Below are 26,652 nucleotides of genomic sequence, written 5' to 3'. Positions count from 1 at the left end.
CACATGCTCAACATATAAGAAATGTTAGTAAAGCCATCATCTCTTTTAAATGATTAATTCTCCTCAACCTATACCTAAACTCTTTCACAATTGAAGGAGGTAGGGGGTGGGGAAGAGAATACAGAGGAAAACAATTAAAGTGAGATATTCTGCAAAACTTTTCTAAAAGGAAATAAAATTTTAAACTTATTTAGATGTTTTCTAGTGGGTATGCTTCTGAGCCACAGAAGCAGCAATACTGTAAATCTGAAATCCATCTGTAAATATAGTCCTATTGATAACATCTATTTAGAACACTCTGCCTGTTTACACACATTCTAAAAATAGACATGTTTTCTAAATTCTTTTTTAAAGTACATTTTTGTTGGGGACTGACTTGTTTGAGGACATTTTGCTGTTCTCTCTGCCATAGCCCAGCTTTTCACCTAAAAGCAATATGCAGTCTTGCTGTAAATTTCTGAGCTAAGAGAAAAGAATGTAGCTGCAGGACTTAATTTAGCTATAAGCCCGGAGGAGAGAAAAAACTGCCTGATCCAGTTATCAGAAACTAGGCCCCATTCCTTAAGACCACATTCCGGAGTAATTTAGGCTGTTATCAATAAGTATATGCTATATTGTCTGTTCAAGATCACTAGGCAAGCACATATTGCACCATTTCCTGATAGTCAAGCAATTAGGAATGCAGCTAGAAGGACACTAGAAGTTTCCATTGAAACAGCACGTTCAGTATAGCTTAAAGGTCATCCAGCCCTAGCCCACTGCCCACTTCCTTATGAGCCTTCGCGCCAAAAGTATGATTGACAACACCTTGTACTGCCCCCTTTTCTCCTTCACTATTTAAGAAGGAACTGTAGCCAATAAAGATACCCTTGAACAGTGAGACGCTGCCTTGGGTCTTTATTATTAACCTCTCTCAGATTTTTTACAGTGTGGTTGTGCTTCTACTCAGCAAAATAGAAGTGCAGTCGTCTGAGAAGCCTTCCCAGCTAATTCCTGCTGGCCGGGTCCCCCCTGGGGGGTTTCTGGACCCTGCATTTTGGCGCCCAACGTGGGGCTCGAAGATCACCGCCACACTCCGAACGACTACAGGTCGGCGAGTCTAGAGCTCCTTCGTAAATCGCGGAAATTACCTCATCAGGGTAAGCGTTGAAACGAGTTAGCCTTAATCAAATATTTAAACTGCAGTTTTTCCAGTCGTTCCGATCGCCGCCCCTGATTGGCTTTTGGGGCTTAACCCATAGGATACGCTACCATGGGTAATTCTTTGAGTACTGAACTTAAATTCATTAAATATATACAGTCTGAGTTGAAAGCCAGACATATAGAGGTTACCAAAAAAGATATTTGTAATTTCTTAATATTTGTTCATGATGTTTGCCAAAAATCTAGTGTTCCTGGGCTCCCTCTCGCTCTAACTCTGTCTCTCAGTTTCCTTCCTCTTCTGACCCTTCATCTTTACTTCTGCCGCTGCACCCTCTGTGCAAAATCCTAAACAGCCCTTCACTTCCCTAGCTTCAGCTCCGTCCCTGTTCCACCAACTCCCCTCCTTAACCAGCAATTGCAACAATACAAAGCCTTTAATTGGAAAAGCCTCACAGCTGTTTCAAGCCGTGTGACCCCAGCCCCTTACACGCTCTCCTGATTGAAATCTATTGGGGGCGGCGCTGTCTCCCCCGCTGAAAAGCTGAACTCTTGCAAAGTTAACTTTTTCTCCGCAGTAAAATCTTTCCTTCCAGCAAGCAAGCACACATTCTAATCTCTGAGCTCATCGCTGGCTTCACCTTAAAGGGACAGCGCCCATTTTCCAAATCCCAGCTTAAACCCGGTTCCACACGTAGCAACAAACTTTTGCTACTCCCCCCCCCCTCTTGGCCATGCGGCAGCTTCAGCAAAATTCAGCCAGCAGGGCGAAAACCTCCCATCCCTTACTATACAAATGCCTATCTTCCCTCAGGCTTTTATAATTGTCTCTCTGGTGCTACAACTGTTCCCTTTTCCTGAGTTGGGATGCCTAAGTTGAAATGTTTTTCTAAGTATAAAGGCCACAGTTGGTAAAATTAAAAAGTCTTAAATGTGTTACAAAATGTCATAATAAGTTTAACCTACGCAAAGGTGACGTACCTGTTTTTAAAACTAAGTTTCTATGTAGCTAAAATGCAAAAAAAAAAAAAAAAAAAAAAAAAAAGCCCGCCGTTTTTTTTTTTTTTCTTCTCTCTCTTCCCTGCGCTGTAAGCTCGGCCTCTAAGCTTTTAAAGGCGCAGTGTACATTTTCCAAACCCTAGCTTGTCAGCAGCTCTGTGCCTGAGTCACTCTCCAAAGTCTGTGTCACAGCAACAGGAAAATAACAGCAATAAACACCCTTGTTCATGCCTCTCAAAAATTTTAAAGTAAGGTCATAATTCTGTTACTTGTAATAACAAATTATCAGTAAACAAAAAACCTTTTCGTGCTTTAAAACTTAAACAAACACACAAATATTAAAATTTGAGTCTTTTTTAAAATTATTTTTAATCTTAAAAGTATATGAAGTTTGTAAAATAGTTCATGTCATGGGCATTTTTTAGTAGCTTAGGCTCCTTAATCTGCATTTAAATATTTCTTATATTTTGTCTTTTTAATTGCTCTTTCCTTCCCATGTTTGCCATTCAAATCTAATAGTTAAATAACATTTTGTAACATTTTTAACTTTGTTTTTAAGAACCTCTGCATTGGGAAAAAAAGCAAAACTCCTTTGTTAAAATTACTGCACATGTTTAGAAAGTTAATTTTTTAAGAACTAAAATAATACAAGTGAGCAAAATAAGTTGGTCAGCTTTCCTTAACAATAATGTATAAACATTCCAAAACTCTAAGCTAAGCCTAAGCTCTTTTGAATGCATATAAATATAGCAAAATAGCATTGCCATTTGAAAAACTTAAACCAAATAATCTAAACCTTAAAAGTGGTTAGGCAGTTCAAATAGTGGCATAAAAGCCATTTCAATAACAAAAACAATATGATAACTAGTTAAATAAATTTGTTCATAAATTATTGTTCATAAACTTAAACCTTAAGTAGCTTTATTTCTTTTCTTAATTTCAAGCTTAATTTTAAACTCAAAGGTAAGTACAAATAATTTTGCATTTTCCAAGTTTAATCTTAAGTTGTCTCTGTTCATGTTGTGGTTAGCCCTTTTTAAAATAATATTGTTAATTAGTATCATAAAAGTAACTAAATTTTATAAGCAAATTAACAAGTATTAAAAATAATTTTGGTCTTAAGCTCTAGGTGTGTAAATGCATCAAATGTCTTTAACTATATTTTATAATGTCTAAACATTTTGTCAATTTGGTATCTAATATTTTTTACAAATTATTCACTTTAAGTCTTCAAAGTAAAAACAGTTGTTTTTTAAAGTCAGTTTTTTATACCTTTAATAATCATAGTTCATGCTCTTGTGTTTAATCATAAAAATTTTAACACTTTATTACAGCTGTCTTACTATTCTACTGTAAAACCAATTTATAACAAACCTGTTCCTTTACAGCAAATGATATCATACTTCAGAGTGCAGACTCCTTCTACAGTGCTCACTAAGCAATTTACTTAACAAAATTTTAACTGCTAACATTTTACTTTATGTTTTCAACTTTAAATTACAATTGTTTTAAAAATGTTTTGTGTTAAAGCTAAACCTTAAAATTTATTTTCAGCAGTTCCACTCCAGCTACGTTAACAATTTTTTTACAAACATGCCGGCTAAATATTTAAAAGCGCTTGTCAATTTTTCCAATGCAAATTTTGAATAAGTCCTCTTGTCTGTTCATGTGTGTGTGTTATGCGTGAAAGTGGCCACAATGTTGTGTTTCGTGTTTGTTCTGTCTGTCTATTTGTTATTTTTGCATTTCATATAAATACAATTTTTAAAGCCTTATCCATTTTTAAAATTTCAATTAATTTTTTACCTGGCTTAGTCTCGTCATCTATAAACTGTGAAATCCTGCCAAAAATCCTGTGCTCAGCTAGCTTTGTTCTATCAGCATGGCAAAAAAGGTAGGGGATGGTAAACCCCAAAAATTTCTCAAATGGCCATCAGGAATAACTTTTTCCTGGAGAATTTCTGGACTTTGCAATCCCCAGTTTTTCTGCTGTGTGTAGTTAAGGCCAATACTATAAGGCCAAATGTGGCTAGAAAAAGAAGCATCTAGCTTTAAAATAATAACTAGAAGTTTAAAAAAAAAATCATTTAAGTTCAGTTTAAAGGTTTTTGAACAATTGGCTATCATTAATTATAAGATTTTTTAAAAGTGCTAAAGTCTGGCAAAAGTCAGAAGGCATTCCTGTGGCATTCACAAATAATCATTTTACCTCCTGCCAAGTTGTTTTCTTATAGACCTCCTACAGCTTCCTGCAGTCCTATCTTCACCCACTGCTAGCCCACCATTCCTACCGGACCTGTTTCTAACTGACTCTGCCTAAAGGAAATGCTGAATGGTACTCTGCCTGGCTGCCACCAACCACCCCCTTCGAACCAAGGCTTCATTAATTTGTTTGCTCCACTTCACTCCCTTGCAAGACAATGGCAACACCTCTGGTTCCTTCCCTTCCCCTTTTAAGGAAGAGTGAGCCACCCCCAATCAATTTTGCCACAACCTGGCCCATTCACCCATTCCCCAGGACACACTGGCTATGTCAGCTCAACCTCTCCCATGCCCTGAGCTCTTCAGGACTCTGCCGGCTTCCCCACCCTTCCAGCCCATGCTGTCCTCGGGACCCCCCCTCCTCTTCTCAGCTCATCCTTGTCATGATCAACGCTTCCGCCCTCCGCCCAGATGCAAACGCCTTCGGTACCTGCTATTCACCCACCTCAAACCTCATCCTACAGCTGGTCAACGCCTCCACCATCACCGACCCTGCCTGCTTTGGCAACCTCCTGCCTGTCTCTGACCCCTTCGCTCTGCAATCCAGCCCCAAGCCTCACTTCAGCATCACCTTCAAACAGGTGGTGAAACTTGAACTTTGCCTTTTGGTACCCAATATAATTCCCCCTATTGAAAATTGTAATCAAATTCTTGTCATTAATTCCTCCTTTCAGTTCATAATTGCCCCCAATTTAACGTTTCTTGCCTGTTTTACTGGTTTATCTCCCCACATTGTTTCACATTTGTTTTTTCAGTCCTAAAACTACTGTGTTTTCATTGTTTTAATGCCTAACTTACCTGTCAAACCTGCTCTCACCCTAGCCTTAATCATAGGCCTGGGTGCTACCGCTGTAAGCACAATAATTTATTCATTGGTTCATACTCTAAAATCTGTCAATGCCTTAAGTATAACTGTTGTTAATAATGTTTACAAACTTAAACTAAGTTTACAACACTTAAAGCACATTGTTAAATCCCTAGCAAAGATAGTGCAGCAAAACCACCATGCCTTAATTTGGTTTCCTTTTTTTTTGAAGAAAGGGGGAGTCTGTGTAGCCCTTAAGGAACAATGTTGTATTTTTAAAGACAAAACAGGTTTAGTTAGAGATAGCGTTCAACATATTGGTGATGGTATAAAAGATTTTGAAAAACATTTCGATGAAGAACAAGGTTGGTACCAGGATTGGTTTTTCTCTTCCCCTTGGCTCCACACAATCTTGTCCACCGTTGTGGGCCCTCTTATTAGCCTCATGCTGCTCTTTTCTCTTGGCCCATGGATTTTCCGCAAAATTACTGCCTTTATTAAAAACCAGGTAGATGAAAAGGCAAAAACCTCTATTCAGGTTAACTACCAGCGTCTAACCCCGCGTGACTCCTGTAAAAACTTGGCTTTAGTCACCAAGCCGCCTTTCCAGCCACTAAGTTTCCAGGAGATAGAGCGCATAGCTAACAGACGGAGCTCGCTCCGGCACTTGTGCTCTCGGCTGTGGAGACACCTACGACGGGATTAGCAAGGTCCCAGTTAGGGCACGGCCCTAAAAGGCTACAACGTATAATTCGGATCTCTGCGCACACCCACGGCGTTTGTAGCCACCTTTTAAATGCGGCTTTGGCCGTGCCCGACCTGGTCAAACCTTGTATGCCTAAGACACGGTTCTTCCACCCGCTCACGACTTTCCTTCTTTTATTAGAAGAGAAAGGGGGAGATGTTGGGGACTGACTTGTTTGAGGACATTTTGCTGTTCTCTCTGCCATAGCCCAGCTTTTCACCTAAAAGCAATATGCAGTCTTGCTGTAAATTTCTGAGCTAAGAGAAAAGAATGTAGCTGCAGGACTTAATTTAGCTATAAGCCCGGAGGAGAGAAAAAACTGCCTGATCCAGTTATCAGAAACTAGGCCCCATTCCTTAAGACCACATTCCGGAGTAATTTAGGCTGTTATCAATAAGTATATGCTATATTGTCTGTTCAAGATCACTAGGCAAGCACATATTGCACCATTTCCTGATAGTCAAGCAATTAGGAATGCAGCTAGAAGGACACTAGAAGTTTCCATTGAAACAGCACGTTCAGTATAGCTTAAAGGTCATCCAGCCCTAGCCCACTGCCCACTTCCTTATGAGCCTTCGCGCCAAAAGTATGATTGACAACACCTTGTACTGCCCCCTTTTCTCCTTCACTATTTAAGAAGGAACTGTAGCCAATAAAGATACCCTTGAACAGTGAGACGCTGCCTTGGGTCTTTATTATTAACCTCTCTCAGATTTTTTACAGTGTGGTTGTGCTTCTACTCAGCAAAATAGAAGTGCAGTCGTCTGAGAAGCCTTCCCAGCTAATTCCTGCTGGCCGGGTCCCCCCTGGGGGGTTTCTGGACCCTGCACATTTTAATGTATTTTATTATTTTATTTAAATGTATTTAGTATTTTATTTAAATTTATTTTCATTATTATTATGGGAGCAACATGGGCACATTAGCATGTTAATGTCCATTTTTTTTTGTTGTACAAAGAGGTATGAACATATTAATGCTTATTCTTTAGTTTGACTATCCTTCCACATCAACCAGTGGTTTAACTTAAACTTAAAAATATTTTTGTTTTGGGCCCATGCCCAGTAATGCACAGAGTGTATTCCTGGCTCTGCACTCAGGAATCACTTCTGGCAGGCTCCAGGACCATATGAAATGCTTGGAATCAAATCCAGGTTGGCCACATGCAAGACAAATGCCCTCCCTGCTACATTACCACTACAGCCCTAAATTTTACTTTTTTAAGGCATGTCTAAGTATTCATTATTCTCCTTGGTTTCGTGTGTCCTATTTCTGAACTCAAAACACTCTTTTCATTTACCCTTTTCATTTATTCATTATATCTCTGCACCTTTTTTTATTAATACCTCAAAATAAGTAGGCATTTGAACTGATTAACATGTAAGCATAGTTTATAGAGACTTAAGACACAATCGGTATGTGTAACAGAAAGCACCTGCTGGAATGTACAGCCCACTTAATACCAAAAAAAGCATATAATGAAAAGGTGGCATAAATAGAGTCACTAGCTGCCAGAAGCATGTTAAAACCCTACCCCAGGTGGTCGCCTCCATTACAGTAATGTCCCTGGGAAGTTAAAAGAAATGTTTTCTTTTAGTTGTTTTTTCTTTCTACGGTAAAAAATGTATTTAGAACTATCCAATTGAACTGTTTAGATTATCCCAATTTTGTTGGCAACATCTAAGACATCCTAGTCAGGAATCTGCCTACCACATGCCTTCATGTCTCCCACAGGCCTGATCATGGTGTTGACCTTGGCCACATCATGGTTATAGAGCTTCTTCACAGCATGTTTTCCCTGATGCTGGTTGGTCTTGACCTCCACAGGGAGCTCATGTGTGTTGTTGACTTCTATCTTTATTACAACTGTCTCTTTGGTCAGAGAGAACTTGATGATGGTGGAGTGGTCAAGCTTCTCTCTCCTGTGGTACATTTCTGAAGAAATTTGAGCCCTTTTCAGCCATAGCAGCTTGAGCCTTTGAAGGGTGAGTGAGATGCATACTGAGAGAGAGGGGGGGGGGAGAGAGAGAGAGAGAGAGAGAGAGAGAGAGAGAGAGAATCATGCGTGACTATAGATAATTTTCAGCAGAGCTTTCTTGGTTCTCAAAGGTTTGACTTTGGATTTAGCCTTAGGGGCAGGCAGTAGGGCCTTCTGCCTCAACTTTCAGTGCTATCCTCTCTGTTTAATTTATTTTTTCTTTCATTTAAACACGGTGATTACAAAGTTGATCATGATTGAGTTTTAGTCTTACAATATACACCACCCTTCTCCCATGAACATTTCCACCACCAATGTCCATGGTTTCCCTCCCATTCCCCTGGCCCAACTCTGGGGCAGGCATTTAACTCTTCTCTCTCTTTCTCTCAAGCTCTCTCTCTTTCTCTCTCTCTCTGTCTCTCTCTCTCCTCTCTCTTGCTCACTCTTTTCTTTTATCTTTAACTGTGCTTTCTTCTTAAAATGTTTAAAAAATGTTTTCAAGCTAGTCTCACTTTTTACTCTTAGAGATTCTTCTGATAAAGAAAGCAAACACACAAATATGTGCATGTGAGGGTGCAAGGATATGTTTTTCCTGTATTAAGAGTAACAAGCTCTAGAGCCCAAGAGAATAATACAGAATGGATGAGGCTGGCTTTGTGTTTGGCTTTCCCAGGTTTAATCCCCAGCACTATATATAGTTTCCAATCCCATTAGGAGTGATTCACAACATAAAGTCAGCTCCAATAATAATAAAAAAAAAGCATAATGTCAAGTTCTAGTAATACATATTAGGTGGTGCCAACAAAGCATTTGATGAAGTAAAGTGCATAAGAAGAATAAGGTGCAGAAACCCTGAAATGATTCTTTCCACATATAATTATTGTCCTTTATAAAGTTAAGGTGATCAAATGAGTACAAAACTCTTCTCTCTAGGCCTATGAAGTCTAAAAAAAATTTGAAAAATTCACTGGAAGGAGATAATCTCATTGAAAGACTGGAAAGAAAGGAGCAGTTTAAGAGCAGACTTCAAAAGCCAAAGTGAAAGGAGACTCCTGCATGCTTTATGTCTCTATTCAGTGAACTGGTAACCCACCTTCAAAGATCCCCTCTATCTAGTGAAGACACCACTGTGTCCCCAAATAGATTGTTCATTCACACAATCATCTCTGTAGTAGACACCAAGGTAAGGAAAAACAGGAGAAAAACATAAAGTCTTAAAGTCTGTGCAAGTAAAGAATCCCTTCCCTGTTTTTCTCATTCCCATCTTTTAACAATGTGGAAGAAAATGAACCCAGACAAAGCTCTAGGTTCAATTCCCTGGTCACTTATTACTGATCAATGTGTTACTTTATGTTAGTAGTGAAACCCATCTGAATCTAAGTTTTATAACATATATATTTTATATATGTATATATCCACTGCTTTCTTTACTAAAATAAAGACACATATATTTAGTATATATTTTAAGTATACACTTTATATTTAGTATATGAAAGTAAAGTATATAATATGTAAAGTATATATACTTTATATTTAGTAAAATTAGGACACTAGCAAGTCTGGGAATTTTGTGCCATCAGTGATGAAACAGAAATCTTTCATGGTGTAATTAGTGCATGTGGTTCAAAGAATGGCAGATGTCATCTTTTGTCGAATATGCCTACTGCTGTGGAGAGTCCAGTGGAACCACGCTGAGTGTATATTACTGTTACAACCCAATTCCACTCCCAAACTCCATCCTGTAACTATGATCAAAGGATTCAAATTGCTGCCTCTGGCTCTCTTCTCTCATCTTCACCAAGACAGAGTTCCAGCAATTGTTCTCTCCCCCTTGCATCATCAAGTTGCTATTCTTTACCGCATCATCCCAACATATTATGCGCTGCAGAAATTTCTTCATTTAAAACTTGTTTAACTTTCCTGATCCTGCATCCTCCTCCAGCTAGCACGCCATGTTGTTTCCTTTTAAGAGTAAAACTTTTATTATCAGTAGCCTACAGTTTTCTTCTTGTCCAGCTCCTCCTATTCTTTCTGGAATCCTTTCTAGTTTTTACATTTATTACTTCATCCAAATAGTTCTCAGTGAAGTCACTGATGGCCTTCTATAGCACCACACCATAGTCAGTTCTCAGTTCCTCTCAGTCTACTTAAATAAAGTATTTAATTAATTTTAAAAATGTCCAAAATGTTTTTTAAAAATAGTCTGCAGGTAATCTGCCCCTTTAATCTCCCATCTTTCTTACTATATGTTTGATACTACGCTCTACATTGTGCAATTGCAATTTTGCTTGTTTTATTTAAACTGTATTGGTCAATGACCTACCTCTAACACAATATCTGCTTATAGTAGCAATTCAGATATTTATGAAACTATGAGGAAAGGAATTGGATGGAGAAAATAGACAAAGGCTGTGCATTAACTAACTTACATTTCTTTTTTTTTTATAAACATATAATTTTTATTTTACTCATAGTGGCTTACATATCTTTCCCAGTAATATTTTAAGTACATATTAACATTGAATCAGGGGAATTCCCATCACCAAATTTGTCCTCCCTCCACCCCCATTCCCACCTCCCTTCTCCCCCCCGCCCCCCGGCTGCTAGAATGAGTGGGCCCCTCTGTCTAGCTTACTACTTAGTGATCATACAACTGTTTGGTCTTCGTATCCTCCATTATTTCCCCCTCTATTTAAGAGACAGAACTAGATAGTTCAAACTAACCTACATTTAATTCAGAATGGAGATGTCAAAGTACCAGTGCATAAGAGTAGAGACATTAAACCATTTTATTTGTGTTGGCTAGATTGATCTCTCCCTATCCAAGGGTGAGGCAGGACAAGTGTAATTTAATGTCTTTGAAAATATTCTACAATACCAAAGAAAATGTTTGTGTCCTAAACAGAAGTATTAAAAATTCAATATGTATGAATAAGAGAAAGGATATCCAAAATGAATTGTCTAAGACAAAAGGAAAAAAACACATAGTCATTAGAATAATAGAAATTAAAGGAAACTGAAAATGCCTCATCAAATCAAAATATTTTTTGAAACAATAAAGATAATTGAAGCTGTTAAAAATAAAGTAAGTATAGATTAATTAACAACTTCAGTGGATTTTCTAAAATGCAACACAAAGATGAAAACATTTTAAAAGACAAAGAAATCTCACACAACAAAATAATGTTTCTTTTTTTTTCAGCCAGTTTTTCCTGGTCCCTGTATATTTTTTCATCTTTCTAAATACCCCAGAATGTAAACACATTATAATGGAGAAAGAAAAAAAGCAATATAAACATAAATCTGGAATATTTCCCTTTTGGAAGGACAGAAAAGTGTTCCCTAGCATCTCACTGTGCTCCAGCCACCTATGAACGGTATTCTTTTGCTCTCGCACTCAAGAGTTCTAATTTAGAAAAAAGGTCCCATAAAGTCCATCCTATTGAAAATTGCAAAAAAAAATTGGGCTTTTAAAAATATGAGTAGATTGCAGGAATATTCTGATTCTTCAGATGTAGCTAGAAGTTCTGAAAAAGCAAGCATAAAACTAGAGACACTAATTTTCACCATGTTCTCCATGAAACTAGGACACTGTTTTCTCCATGTTCTTCTGCCTCTCATATAATGAATTTACATCCATTTTTGTTTAAATGCCTTTTAGGATGGAGAGTGCCAATTTCACTTAAAAGAAGATACTTTTTAGTAAAGGATAAGAAAATACTCTAAGGCTACTGGGTCTGTGTAAATGTTAAAATACTGATGGGGCCTATGCGATAGCACAGCAGGTAGGGCATTTGCCTTGCAGACCACCAACCCAGGTTCAATTCCCGGCATCCCACATGGTCCTGGAACCTGCCAGTAGTAATTTCTTAGCTCAGGTCAAGAGTAACCCCTGAGGCCACAGGGTCTGGCCCAAAAAGAAAAAAAAATACGATAAGAAATATGCCTTGAAATACTACAGTTTTAATGCAGTAGAACTAGGAGCATTGGGCATGACTCCAAGAGTACAGTTAAGCTCAATTTGCTCTGCTAAAGTGTGCAGCTATTTTTCCCTTTTTCTCTAAATTTTTTTCTTCTTAATGCTCCAAGAGATGATGCATGAACACATTTAATTTCCTCAATGGAAATGGAAATGCTGCACAGCTGTTAGACTTGAAATTATCAGGTGGTACTTGGAAGCAGAAAGTAAGACACTGTTGCCAGGGTGACACATATTTTTTCCAGTTATGGGAAGAGCTGCCATATTGTCTATGCTCATCGCAATAAATGTTATAGAAGGACTGTCTTAATAAATATAAATATTTACTTGTTTTTTGGGGGGTGGGGGAAGCCACACCCTGTGGCACTTAGAGGTTACTTCTGGCTCTGCAGTCAGACATTACTCTGGGCAGTCTCGGGGATTAAACCGCCTAGGCCGAGTGCAAGGCAAATGGCCTACCAGCTGTGCTATCATGTACGCTCCCAATACTTACTTTATTTTAAACAGCATGGTTACAAGGTTCTTCATACTACAGTGTTTTTCACGATAAAATCATTCATGATTGAGTTACAGTCATACAATATACAACAACCTTCACCAGTGCTCATTTCCCACAGCCACTGTCAACAATTTTTGTTTTAAATAAGACCCATTTTTTCATAAATCAGTGGAATACTTTTTATTATTCATACAGAAAATGAATATGATTCATTCAGAAAAAATTTATCTTTTCAAAGTATCAGTTATCTTCTTTCCTGCCAGGATCTGTAATAACTCCTAGCATACACAACCCATAATATATTCTGTCTATTCTATACATTTTAAGTATATAATTTAAATCCACAGGTATTTATATAATAAAATGTATTTACAAAATGTATCCAGGGGCCAAAGCAATAGAACAGTGGGTTGGGTTCTTTCCTTGCCCAAGGATGACGTGGCTACTATCTCCAACTCTTCATATGCTCCCCTAAACCCAGCAGGCATGATCACTGAGCACAAAACCAAAATTAAGCCTTGAATGTTTACTGGTGTGGCCCCAAGACAAAAAAAAAAAGTATTTGATGAAGCCTCATCCCCCACCCTTTCTCCCTAGGTAACTTGACCTTACCTGCAAGACCCCGCCCATTCCTGGGAGGGGTCTTGGAAAAGGTAGATAAGGTATGGACCAGAGGGAATTAGGACTTTTGGCTCTCTGGCTTTTGGCTGGCGCTCTCACGCTTCTGGTCTTTGGTGAGCATGGAGGTTAAAGGGAAGATGGCTGAAAGGAGTTAAGATGCAGGGCTAGCGAAGAATGGCTGTGCTTGAAAGGTTATGAGATAGGCCACACACATGTGGTGAATAGGGATGAATAAAGTTGATGCTTCCTGATGCCTGCCTGTGAGTGAGTTCAATACCTGTCGCTTTCCTGGACCCCAGACACGCCGGTTCATGGGGGATGAAGCCACATGGCCGGGGCCTAAGGACAAAGGCCTCCATCCTTCACCATCCATCGCCATCCAGCACCATATTTAATTATTTAATACAACAATTTAGCTTGCCAATTATGAAAGTAATTAATTTTGTTAACAGTTAAATTCTCAGTGATTGAGGTTAATATCAAATCCCCAAAGTTACAGTGATGTTATCAGAACTTATAGAGTGATTTGAGACCACTGAGACAAGGAAACAAAAGTTTCTCAAAAACCCTGATAAAGCAAAACAGAATCAATGCATAAATATGCCTCCTTCCTCCATCTCCTGCCTTCCTTCCTTTTTGATGTTGCTTCCTTCTTTATTTCCTCCTTTCTTCCTTTCTTCTTTCCTTTTCCTTCAATCTTTTCTCTTACTTTCTTCTTTCATTCCTGCTTTCCTTAGCTTCTTCTATCCTCCCTTCCCTCTCCTTTTATCTATTTAATGAGTTCTACATTGCACAAGAACTATGGCAGGCATGGTAAGCTCTACAGAAGGGGTCTCAAACTCGCAGCCCGCGGGCAGTTTGCAGCCCTCCATACAATATTTTGTGGCCCACGGCCGGCCTTCAAATATCACAGTATTAGCGATTATTTGCTTACCGAATAATCGCAATAAATATCGCATTAGTAAGAAAATAATTGCATTAAACATTCGCATACCCCAAGCAGTTCCGTTCGGGGTATGCAAATGTTTAATGCAATTTTTTCTTATTGATGCGATTTTTATTGAGAATATTCGGTAAGCAAATAATTGCGAATACTTTGCACCTAGTCATTTCCACTGCTCCTGCCCGCTGTCCCTTGCATTATCAGAGACCTAAGGGAGAGAAGGGAGAGAAGTTTATTACAGAATTAGATTTTGTCATACCTTCATCATGACTTCATCAAAGCCTGCAGTGAAGAGAAAAAACTGATGACGAGAACAGATAATTTCAGGAAAAGTGGGAGACACCGTATTTCTTTGTTGAGCACAAGGGCATCCCCACATGTCTTATTTGCTCAGAGAAAATTGCAGTGCACAAGGAATACAACTTGAAACACCATTATTCAACTAAACATGCTGAGGAATGTGCAAAAATATCAAAAAAATGACAGAGCCAAGTGGGTTGCCAATCTTAAAGCATGTCTAATGAGGCAACAAGATTTCTTCAAGAAAGCAACCAAAGAGAATGTTGCATCAGTCGAAGCTAGTTCCATGGTTAGTGAGATGATTGCTAAAGCAGGGAAACCATTCACAGAAGGAGAGTTTGTTAAAAAATGCATGTTACAGGCTGCAAGTATTATCTGTCTGAAAAAGAAAGGTCAGTTTAGCAAAATCAGCCTTTCTGCCAATACTGTGGCAGAGCACATTTCTGACATGTCAAGTGACGTTTATCATCAACTGTGTGAGAAAGTCAAATGTTTTGATGCATACTCAGTTGCTCTTGACAAGGGCACAGATATAACAGACACTGCGCAGCTCACAATTTATGTCCGTGGTGCTGATTGCAATTTTGAATTGACAGAGGAGCTGCTCACAATAATTCCAATGCATGGCGAGACTACCGCTAATGAGATATTTCGGCATCTGTGTGATGCCATTGAGAATGCAGGTTTGCCATGGAAGAGATTTGTTGGAATAATAACCGATAGAGTGCCATCGATGACAGAGAGGAAAAATGGACTGGTGGCACTTGTTCAAAAATAAAAACTTGAAGAGGAGGTTGTAGAGAAGGCCATTGCTCTTCACTGCATTATCCATCAGCAGGCCCTTTGCAGTAAATGCCTGCCTGCTGTGTGACAATGTGATGTCTGTTGTTGTGAAATGCATCAACCAAATCAGATCCAGGGGCTTAAAGCACAGGAGGTTCTGTGCTTTTTTTTTTAGAGGAAATGGAGTCAGAATATGGAGATGTGCTCTATTTCACCGAGGTACATTGGCTCAGCAGGGGAAATGTCCTGAAAAGATTTTTTGAGTTGAGAGAAGAAGTGAAAGCCTTCATGGAGAAGGATGAGAATGCTGTTTCTGAGTTGTGATCACAAATGGCTCATGGACTTAGCTTTTCTTGTTGACATCACACATAAACTGAATGTACTAAACAAGATGTTACAAGCCCCGGAGCAGCTTATCAGTGCTGCCTATGACAACGTGAGAGCATTCTCCACAAAACTTGTGTAATGGAAATCCCAGCTCTCTCAGACAAACCTTTGCCATTTCCCAGCATGCAAGGAACTTGTGGATGCAGGCATACCATTCAGTGATGAGAAATATGTTGATACTATTTTTTAAGCTAGAGAAGGAATTTGATCACAGATTTGCAGACTTCAAAAAGCACAGAGCCACTGTCCAAATTTTTGTGGACCCCTTTTCCTTTGATGTACAAGATGCCCCTCCTGTGCTTCAAATGGAGCTCCTTGACCTGCAATGCAACTCTGATCTCAAAGCCAAGTTCAGGGAGATTAGTGGAAAAGCAGGCATGCACAGGCAATTTTTGAGAGAATTGCCCCCAGCTTCCCTGAGCTTTCCCGAATGTTCAAGCGCACCATGCGCCTTTTTGGGAGCACATATTTGTATGAAAAGTTATTCTCCACATTGAACTTCAATAAGTCAAAATACAGGTCTAGACTGAATGATGATCATCTTCAAGCCATACTGAGGGTCTCAACTGCTTCCTCTCTAAAGCCAAATGTGGTTCAGATTTGTGAGAAGAAGCGCTGTCAAGTCTCTGGCAGCAAGGAATAGGCAAAAGATGCCATGTTCAGAAGAACTGTTCATGATCTTCACTCAATGTTCTATTCATGTTCAGAAGAAATAATTAAAACTGTTAATAATGATGTTTGAGGACTTTTTTTGGTGAAATCCCTTATGTGGCCCTGCCTCACTCCAACTTTGCTTCCTGCGGCCCTCAGGTAAATTGAGTTTGAGACTCCTGCTCTACAGTGAACACTGAAGTAACAAAGTAGTTCACCTTCAATGGTAGTAAAATTTGTCAAATTGTTTCCCAAAGTAGTAATGTCAGTGAAATTCTCCCACAAGTAATACATAAGTGTTCTTTTTGTTCTACATCATCACCAATACTTGATCTCTGTTGTATGTAAAAAAGATAAGTCTCTCTTTTGATGGTTTTTGTTCTACATTGCATTAATCACTGATTTTGTGATTACTGATCATTAACTTTTTCCCTATGCATATTTTATTTAAGATTATCTTTTCTTGATTTTTAAATACTAGCTTTATATCTTATATATGCCCTTTTTTATATACTTAAATCTCTTTATATGTTTTTATACATTTAAATCTGTTTACATATTTAAATCTCTTTCTCACTTGTTTTTCATTGATTAAATGTCCTAATTATGGAACTTCTAATTTTAAAGTAGTCAATTTTTGTATGTATTTTAAGAAATTCTTATCTTTAATCTATTCAATGTTTATTTTTATGTATGCTATAACAAGGGATCTAGTTTTACAAATTTTCTTTTGTACCAAAACCCATTAAGGAATCACCAAACTTTTCCTCAATATAACTTCCCACATAAATCAGATTTTTATTTATGTATACATTGGTTTCTAATTTCACTCCTGTACATTGGCCTTTATGTCTAAGCCTTTGCCATTGCTATATTCCTGCCTTCTTTTTTTTTTTTTTTTTTTTGTGGGAGGGGTTCACACCTGGCGGCACTCAGGAGTTACTACCAGCTCTGCACTCAGAAATCGCTCCTGGCAGGCACGGGGCACCATATGGGATGCCAGGATTTGAACCACCATCCATCCTGAATCTGCTGCTTGCAAGACAAACGCTCTACCGCTGAGCTATCTCTCCAGCCCCTCTCTGTTCCTGCCTTCTTTACTACACTCCTGTACCTTGTTCTTCAAATTTATTTTTAATTCTCGATTCTTTTTGATGCAAAACAGCTTGTTTAATTATTATTGTAGTGAGTACTTTATTTCATCAACCATTCATTTAGTTTTTACATACATAGACTAATAAGGTGACATATAATCTGATCCTTGGGAGTTTGAGTCCTAAATTAGTAATGTACACATAATCTAAAAATGTAATATGCTCAACTTATATAAAAATTATTGCTGTGTAACTATTGGTGATTTTGAATATTGACAGAACTTGGATTACTTTTCTTAGAGGTTTGACAATCTCACCCTGCTTTGGATAATCTATCATCAGCAGAGGACCAAATATTTTTCTCCTCTTAATCACAGTCAGTAGCTGGGAGCAGCTGCTGCAGTTCCTAAAATCATAAGATGAATCCCGACTACTGGTTTCCTGGCCAATGTAATGAGGAGAGATTGAAAAATTTTCCACTTCATCTACACAGCTCCCATATCCTTTCCAAACTGCTTGCTCCTTAAAGTCTTCCATTTTAAGAATTCTGATGGAAAAATATTGAAATAAGCTTTATACAACTTCAATCATTTTAGTCTTATCAATGCCTCAATAGTAAATGTAGAAATCGTGCAGAACAAGATTAACATTCTTACATCATCACATTCCTCACACATGTTTTCTAAATAAAGCGGTCATTCAAGTAGTCTTTTCAAAATTACAGTAACTTAGAACTAGAATAGCTACATCTACCTTCATCAAATGCTGGGCGTGAACTCTGAGCACATTTCATATAGTAAGCAACATGCTAGATACTTTGTATATAACATTTCCAACCATACTTTTATTACTCTTATAAAATAGATAATATAAACCAAACTGGAGTCTCAGGAGTCTAAAGATGAGGGTTATTTTGTATAGAAAGTATAGTAACTAGCACTAGAGCAATGGGAATGGATTCAAGTTCAGATCCTTGCATAAGATACCAAAGTCTGTGCTCCTTCTCCCAACTTCAGATCATGTGAAAACATTCTAGTTTAACATAATAAACATAATGTGATCGCTTACATAATAATCTTATATATCCTGTTATATAAAGGTTATTTATTTAAAAATTACCATTTTCCCATATGGTGAACAACTCCATCATATATTTGAAGTGTATCAAATGTCTATCATATGCTAGAAATTGAATAATCAACAAAGGAGCTTAAAATGTACTGAGAAAAAGAGAATAAAATAAAAATGTCAAATTTGTTGGAGCACATGATAAGCAAAATAAAATAGAAATGCAAAGTTCTCTGGTTACTCTGGAAGCATGCAGATATGCTAACTATTCTATAAGAAGTGGGGGGTTTGTTTTTCTCAAGAGTTGTTTAATGTCGTTTTGTCTAAGCTGAAACATTTAAGAATTTTAAATCATTCCAAAAGATTATCTAAATAATCTTTGGGCAAATTCAGTCTAGCTCCCAATGTAGATATGATCCACTATATGAACTATGCTACATAAAATTAAACAAACAAGAGATATCTTAAATCTGTAATACTAGTTAATCTGATTTTTAACAACAAAAACATGGAGACAAATCTTGTTCTGTTTTTAATCCATATAAACTAAAATTTCTAGTTCTTTTCCAATGTCCTGTTGGTAGCACACTACATTGTTCTCTGAGCTTCAATTTTCTGGGATGCAGGACTGAAGAAAATTAAAACACTCATATAAAAAGTTCACATTGATTAAGTCCAATCAAGCATTTGCAAAATATTTTTCAATTTACTGTGTTACATTCGTGTTACTTGATATTAGATAGAAGTTTTAAAAAGGAAGCAACTGCTTGTTTCTAGAAATATGCTTTTACTGTTGCAATAGATCTGACTAGCTTCAGTTTGTTATGATCTTCCAGTAAAAATAGCAGAGCACCACCAGGTGTCTTCCGTGTTAACAGGTCTTTATGATGTGCATAGTGGGCTGATTGGTAAAATCAGCAGTAACAGCAAAATCAGGAGTCCCCCAACTGTGACCACAACAATCTTCTATACTACTTGCTTACCTTATATATAGTACCGTACCCTCTCCCCTTTGCTGTTTCTGCTATATGATTATGCCCTATGTGGGTTTGTGAGACTGGCCAATCAGATATATATGGAAATAAGGAACCAATTTGAGGTTATGATTTGACCTCTCCCTCCTCAATTCAGCCTACCAAAATCAGGAGTGAGCTGAAAAGTAGAGTTTCTTACCATAGAGGTGAAAACAGTAAATGTAGGAGATGGGAATGAAAACAAAAGACTTCTAAGTGAAACAGAATAAGAATATAACAATGGAAGTTATTTCAAGTATTCCTAAAAATGAGAGTAGCTATGTTGAAACAAGACTTCAAAATACCTTTGTATCAGTGGTACTCTCTTTGTGATCATAATAGAGATATTACCTGATCCACGTCTTCCAAAATGCATCTTCTGAAATGCCGAACTACTGAAACTGTAATAGAAGAAGATGGAGTGGAAATGTTAAAGAACCAAGACTTTCTGCTATGTTTGGTTAAAGTCCAAATTTAATGTGATTTTAATCTAGTGCATGTCTGCTGACGAATTTAACTGGAGAATACTGAAAAGACATATTGAAAGAGAAACAAGAGAGGCCAAAACCCACAAATCTTCTGAGGCTACTCCTGACATAATTCTATGTCAATAAATTGGTTTCTAACCAGGACCTTTTCCAAGCACTCAGCCTTTCATTAGTTTGCAAACCATTGAAAGTATAATAAAATGTGTCATCTTAAATTAGAAGAACCAATAGCAATGCCGAGATAGTTTATTTTAAAATACTTTATTTTGGTGCTTTTATCCTCATATTAAGAGCTAATAAAGTTCAACAGGGTCTTGCGCCTAAATTGTGACTTAATAAAACATCTGATACAAATGGTCTTGGACTATTATCAATTAACTATTGAATACAATACAAATTCAGTGAATAATCTCCTCCCTGACTCAAATTATTTACTTTGACTAAAGAAGAATATGCCCATCTCCTGAGCTGAAGCACCAACTGTAATATTAAAAAATATGTCTTTAGAGCTATAATATTACATGGAGACTTTTTGTTCTATAGCAGATACTGGGTAGCAGAGATGGCAAGGGCTGACATCCATACTCTAGTCTACTTGTCAATCCCTGTACCCTGAGATGGCATTGTCAATCTGAAGGAAAGGAAGCTTTCTCTGAGGAAAAGATCCCTTGGGTATAAAAACCTGATAAAGGACACAGCTAATTATAACAGAACTATTGTTCTAGCAGACTTTTCTTAACTGAGTCTGTTATGACTCCCTAAATGATTGAGAAAGGCACAACTTTTCCATTCCCTTCAGTCCTTACAATGTGAAACTAGAAATGCCTTACAATCCACAAAGAATATAATTTATGTATAATATATATGCTGAAGGAGATAATACCTAAGATCTCTTTTTTTTGTTTTTGTTTTTTTGTTGTTGTTGTTGTTTTTGGGTCACAACCGGCAGCATTCAGGGGTTTCTCCTGGCTCTATTCTCAGAAATCGCTCCTGGCAGGCTCAGGGACCCTATAGGATGCCGGGATTCAAACCACCGACCTTCTGCATGTGAGGCAAATGCCTTACCTCCATGCTATCTCTCCGGCCCCAAGATCTCTATCTTCTAATGGAAATAATATTCATGAATTTTTATCTAACACAGTCCCAGTTTAAGGATTTAACCAATATTATTAATATTCTGCTATACTTGCTTCATCTTCTTGTTCTTGAGTATCTTCAGCCCCAAGTGAATGAAAGCACCTATAAGACTCTTCGGATATAGATTTAATTCCAAAGGCCATTTTTTAACCTTGAACTGATGATATATCACTTAAACTACCACTTTTAATTTTAATATCTTTGACATGGCAAAGACAAAATTTTAGATGGTTCATTTGCTTAAGCTCACACTGCATAGAGGTTTACTATATGCCAGATATTATTCTAAGTGCTTTCTTTACAATACAGCTCATCAATTTTTCAGCAGTTATTATTCACCCTTATACATTTGTAAAAACTAAAAAAAGAAAAATTAAAAAAAGAAAATAGAACCAGTAATCAACCTAAACAGAAGAGTCTAGGCTTATATGTAAAATAACTCACTGTACATGACAACAAAACTGGTACCCCTGAAGAATTTGTTCTCAATAATTCTGAATAATGTACTAAAGTCTTTGTCAAATAAATGTTATAATCCTTAAAACCATATACAATACCAAAATATTTAAAGCATATTTAAATATCATATCCAATGAATGTACTAGGACACAATATTCTCATTCTCAACTATAGTAAACAAAGATGAACTAGGAAGGTCTCCTTTCTATTTATCAAAAAAGAATACTACAGACAAATCCAAAATATTTTAAAGCAAATTCCCTACCTTCCATTGTCAAGTTACACAAAACTCCTATACCCTTAACAATATGATTTGATAGTGACGGCACTCAACCTCTTTTCTCTTTCATCTCTAAATAAATTCAGATTACAGAATTCATGAAGTAAATATTTCAATCAGCTTAAAAAATAGGTGGAGGCGAGTCTTGAGTAGCTTGATTAGTCAGAAGATAACTAGAATTCTAATTCTTAGAGATAAATTATTGTCTTAAGTTCTTGAAATAAAATTTCCGGTACAGAAAAAAGTTATGCTCATTAAACTAATACTCAAAATGAGTTTCTCATCATTGTCAAAAAAAATATATATATATAAAGGTCTGTATCTATGTGTAAATATATTTGTTTCTTGTGCATGTAATTGGCTAACTTGAAGCATACTGCAAACTATAGACAATTTGGTATCAACTTCAACTTCATAAAATAACCATAAATGACAGGTAATTAACAAACTTCTGGCTTTTTTTTTTTAATTCAAAGAGTAGATTTTAGCCTAATGGGCTAAAAACATAAGTACTAGGCACATATGAAATCACATTATCTTTAAACTGTTGTATAAAGAGGTGCTATTATAACCAGTTATGGCTCACTCCCACCGAAATAAGTATGTATGTCCTAGATTTAACCCCTTTTCAGTAGCAAGTTCAAATTCCAGAACAACTTGCCCAAGGATCAAGTTGGCAAGAAATGTGCTTATCTTGGAAACCTCTAGGCCAGAATATGCTCAGCTTAAGAAAAACAGATCCTGTAGATACCACTGACTGACCAAGCAATGTTCTCAGATATCTGAGAACTGCTGGTTTCATATTCTTACCCTCTTTCCAATATCAAGCCCATATACTCTTCAAGACTATTTGTTAAACAGAAGAAAGAGCTGTAACAAGTCCTAAGATAATATTAAATAGATTTTAGAAGGGCAACTTTGTGGAGATTCTAGAAAGGCAATTTTTCATAATGGCACTGATGAGGCTTGTGAATTTACCAAGAATTTTTATAGTTTTTCAATTCACAAATTTTCTTGTGAAAACAGATCTATTTTAAAAAATACTCATTTTATAGAGAGATTTACAAATTTCTACAACATGGTTCTCTAAAATAGAATTTAAAAAAAGGAGAACTTGGGACCGGAGAGATAGCATGGAGGTAGGACATTTGCCTTGCATGCAGAAAACGGCGGTTCGAATCTCGGCATCCCATATGTCCACTGAGCCTACCAGGAGTGATTCCTGAGTGTAGAGCCAGGAGTAACCCCTGAGCTCTGCCGGGTGTGACCCAAAAACCAAAAAAAAAAAAAAAAAAGAGAACTGGATTCTACCTTAGATTTTCCTAACCAGTTCAAATAATAAGTTGTTTCTTTGTGTTTTTGTTTGTTTATTTGTTTGCTTGTTTGGGGCCCACACCCAGTGGTGCTCAGGGTTACTTCTGGCTCTGCACTCAGAAATCGCTCCTGGCAGGCTCAGGGGACCAAATAGGCTGCCAGGAATGGAACCCAGGTTGGACATGTGTGAGGCAAACACCCCACCCGCTCCACCCACTGTGCTATTACTTTGGCCCCCCAAGTAATAAGTCATTTCTGCCCAGCCTAGCTGATTTACTCCATAAAATAAAATATTAGTAATCTCAAAATCTCTTTACATTTTTTGGGGGTGCCACGCCCAGCGGTGCTCAGGGGTTGCTCCTGGCTATCTGCTCAGAAATAGCTCCTGGCAGGCTCAGGGACCATATGGGACATCGGGATTCGAACCAACCACCTTAGGTCCTCCATCGGCTGCTTGCAGGGCAAACACCTCTGTGCTATATCTCCGGCCCCAGAATCTCTTTACATTTTTAATTCTGTATCTCATGATGATTTAATAAAATAATAAGGGCCCAGAGAGATAGCACAGCAGCGTTTGCCTTGCAAGCAGCCGATCCAGGACCAAAGGTGGTTGGTTCAAATCCCGGTGTCCCATATGGTCCCCGTGCCTGCCAGGAGCTATTTCTGAGCAGACAGCCAGGAGTAACCCCTGAGCACCACCGGGTGTGGCCCAAAAACCAAAATAAATAAATAAATAAATAAATAAATAAATAAATAAATAAATAAATAAATAAATAAATAAATAATATTTAAAAAATAAAATCCCTTCACACTGAGACTCTATTCTTGTCTCAAAAGATTTTTACCGAGGGGCCGGAGAGATAGCATGGAGGGTAAGGTGTCTGCCTTTCATGCAGAAGGTCATTGGTTCAAATCCTGGTGTCCCATATGGTCCCCCGAGCCTGCCAGGAGCGATTTCTGAGCATAAAGCCAGGAGTAATCCCTGAGCAATGCCGGGTGTGACCCAAAAACCAAAAAAAAAAAAAAAAAGATTTTTACCGAACATATATTGTAAGTATATATATATATATATATATATATATATATATATATATATATATAATACAAAGAGACTGAAGTATGAATCATGCTCTATACTAGCCACATTTATGCCATTCACGTTTACTTCCTTTATTTCAACTAATGTCACACTAAGAGGAATAGTATAGTGCCCAAATGACAATGATACCAGACTTCTTCCTATTTTTATTTTCAGAAATAGTTTTTTATTTATATAAGCATATTTTTTAATTTTGAGAATTATATTTTCACTTTAAAATATTTCCTAGAGTAGTCTATTACGAGTTTGTCCCTTTGTGATGGGAAACACACCTAGTGGTGTTCAGTGCTTAGTACTACTTACTTACTACTAGTTCTGTGCTCAGGAATGATTCATTCCTCCTGGTTCTGAAGACCATAAGGAATGTCCAGATCTATCTCAGATTGTATTCATGCAAGACAAGAGCCTTACATGTTGTGTCATATCACTCTGGTGCTCACAGTTAATTTTTCATGAATTTTAAGTTTTAATTTTCAATAAAAATTATTTGTGATTCTGACTGATTTAAAAAATCAAAAATTTAAAAAATTTCTGAGATCCAGAAATTTTGAGTATTGATAGTGTACTGGTCACAGATACCAGAGAAAGATTGGCTAAGTTCTAGTACCACATACAAGTGATATAGCAATGGGATCAATTGCTTTTGGTACCCAATTTTTTGGTTTATTTGTTGTTGTTTTTTGTTTGTTTGTTTGTTTGGGTTTTGGGGTCACACCCAGCCATGCTCAGGGGTTACTCCTGGATCTATGCTCAGAAATCGCTCCTGGCAGGCTCAGGGGACCAAATAGGATGCTGGAATTCGAACCATTGACTTTCTGCATGCAAGGCAAATGCCTTACCTCTATGCTATCTCTCCGACCCCAAGTATCCAGTTTTTATCACATCCTAATGGCAAATTTTAATAATACATGTCTAGGGCTCGAGTAGCACAGTAGAGCCAGGTTCAATACACAGTGGAGCCATACCACAGACAGTTCCTAGAACTTTAAGGGGAGTGATCCCTGGGTATGGTCCAAAAAACAAAATAATGTTAATAATAAAAATGCTTAACTCATCAAATCATCATGAGATTTAATTGAGTTGATAAACTGTGCTTAGAATGACTGGTGATAGTCAACTTTCTTTTAATTGTCCCTCTCTTCCTCTACCCAGAATAGTTTCCCATTCTGCTTTCTCTACCCCCAGCGGCCCATATCCATGCCAGGTTTATTTGCTGGCTTTGGATTGGTTTTGATTTGGTAAGAGCTGTCTAGGGTTGCCTCTGCCTTAGGCCAGCAAGTGACTGGCACTGCTTCTCAGAGGGATAAAGTGGTAGCTCGCTGCCAGTCCTCCCTCCCCCAACCACAACCTTCATTTTCCTTTCCCTGTGCCTTGGCAGCTAGCTGTATTTTGAATTTGCCCTTCACAGAAGCTCCATCAGCAAAAGACAACCAAAAAATCAAAGCAAGCGATGCTAAGTTTTAAAAAAAAAAACATGCCGTGTCAGATGAATCAGAATGTAAAGTAGAAACATTAACCATAGGAATAATCAATGAAACAGTAGGAAGAGGAGAAAAATGCCAGCAATTATATTCTTCCCTTAAAGAGAAAGATGTTTTTTATTCAACTTCCTTTTAAAATTTGAATTATTTTCTTTCAGAGCCTTCCATCTACATACACATGGCTACAACCATCACCTGGCTTAAATACTTTGAAGAACCAGAGTCCCATGATGTACTCGTGACCGAAACTCATTAACCTTCAAAGAGGATGGTTTTTGAGTTTTATTTATGATGATAGCAATAATGTTATGTATGCTTATTTTCTAATTTATATTTTTATATAAAATTGCCTTTAGTTGTTGGTAATTGGCAATTGACTATTTGGGAAACTGAAGCTCAGAAAAGCTAGAAAACTTGTCCAAAGTCACAAATTGACAAACTAAAACTGGAATACAAATGAAAATAGAGAATTTTCCAAAATCTTGGGGAGTGGAAGAGATACTCAGCAAAAAAGGGTGGTGTCTTGTGGGGCTGAAGAACAAAACTAGACATTTTTTCCACAGGGGGTTACCACTTAAGTAAATCAGCTTCACTATGAAAATATCCCCTAGAAATTCCCCAGGGCTTTTTACAGCTTCCTTATTGCATCTACAACTCAAGTTTTATGTTCTCTACTAATAGCAAGTGTCTTTTTTTTTTTTTTAACTTTCTAATTTGGTTGTACAATGACTGCCGTGGTAATACTAATTTAAGAAGAAATTTAAAGATGGTACACCAGTCTGCTCTATATCTGGGCTTCCTTTGAAAAGGGTGTTTGTATGTCAAAAATAGTGTTATAAGTGTGATGTTATTAAATATATATGTGGTTTATCTGGTATTTGTCCTTTGCTAACTTGACGGGGGCAGTTTCTAAGTCACGAGAGCTTAAAATGCACAACCAAATCTAATAAATGTCAAACTTGTGCAGTAATTCAAGCTGATCAGAGTGTTGTTTGATTGTCTCTTTGTTTTTAAACAGAAAAACATAAAATGCACTGAGGTTACCTTTGAATCAACAGTTCTGGTTTTCTTGTTTTGCTGGGGTTTTTTGTTTGTTTGTTTATTTGTTTAATTTTAGGGATTAGAGGAG

This window comes from Suncus etruscus, chromosome 11 (genome assembly GCF_024139225.1).
Source record: "Suncus etruscus isolate mSunEtr1 chromosome 11, mSunEtr1.pri.cur, whole genome shotgun sequence".
In the NCBI taxonomy this organism is placed as follows: domain Eukaryota; kingdom Metazoa; phylum Chordata; class Mammalia; order Eulipotyphla; family Soricidae; genus Suncus; species Suncus etruscus.
Note: the sequence above shows the minus strand (reverse complement) of the source record.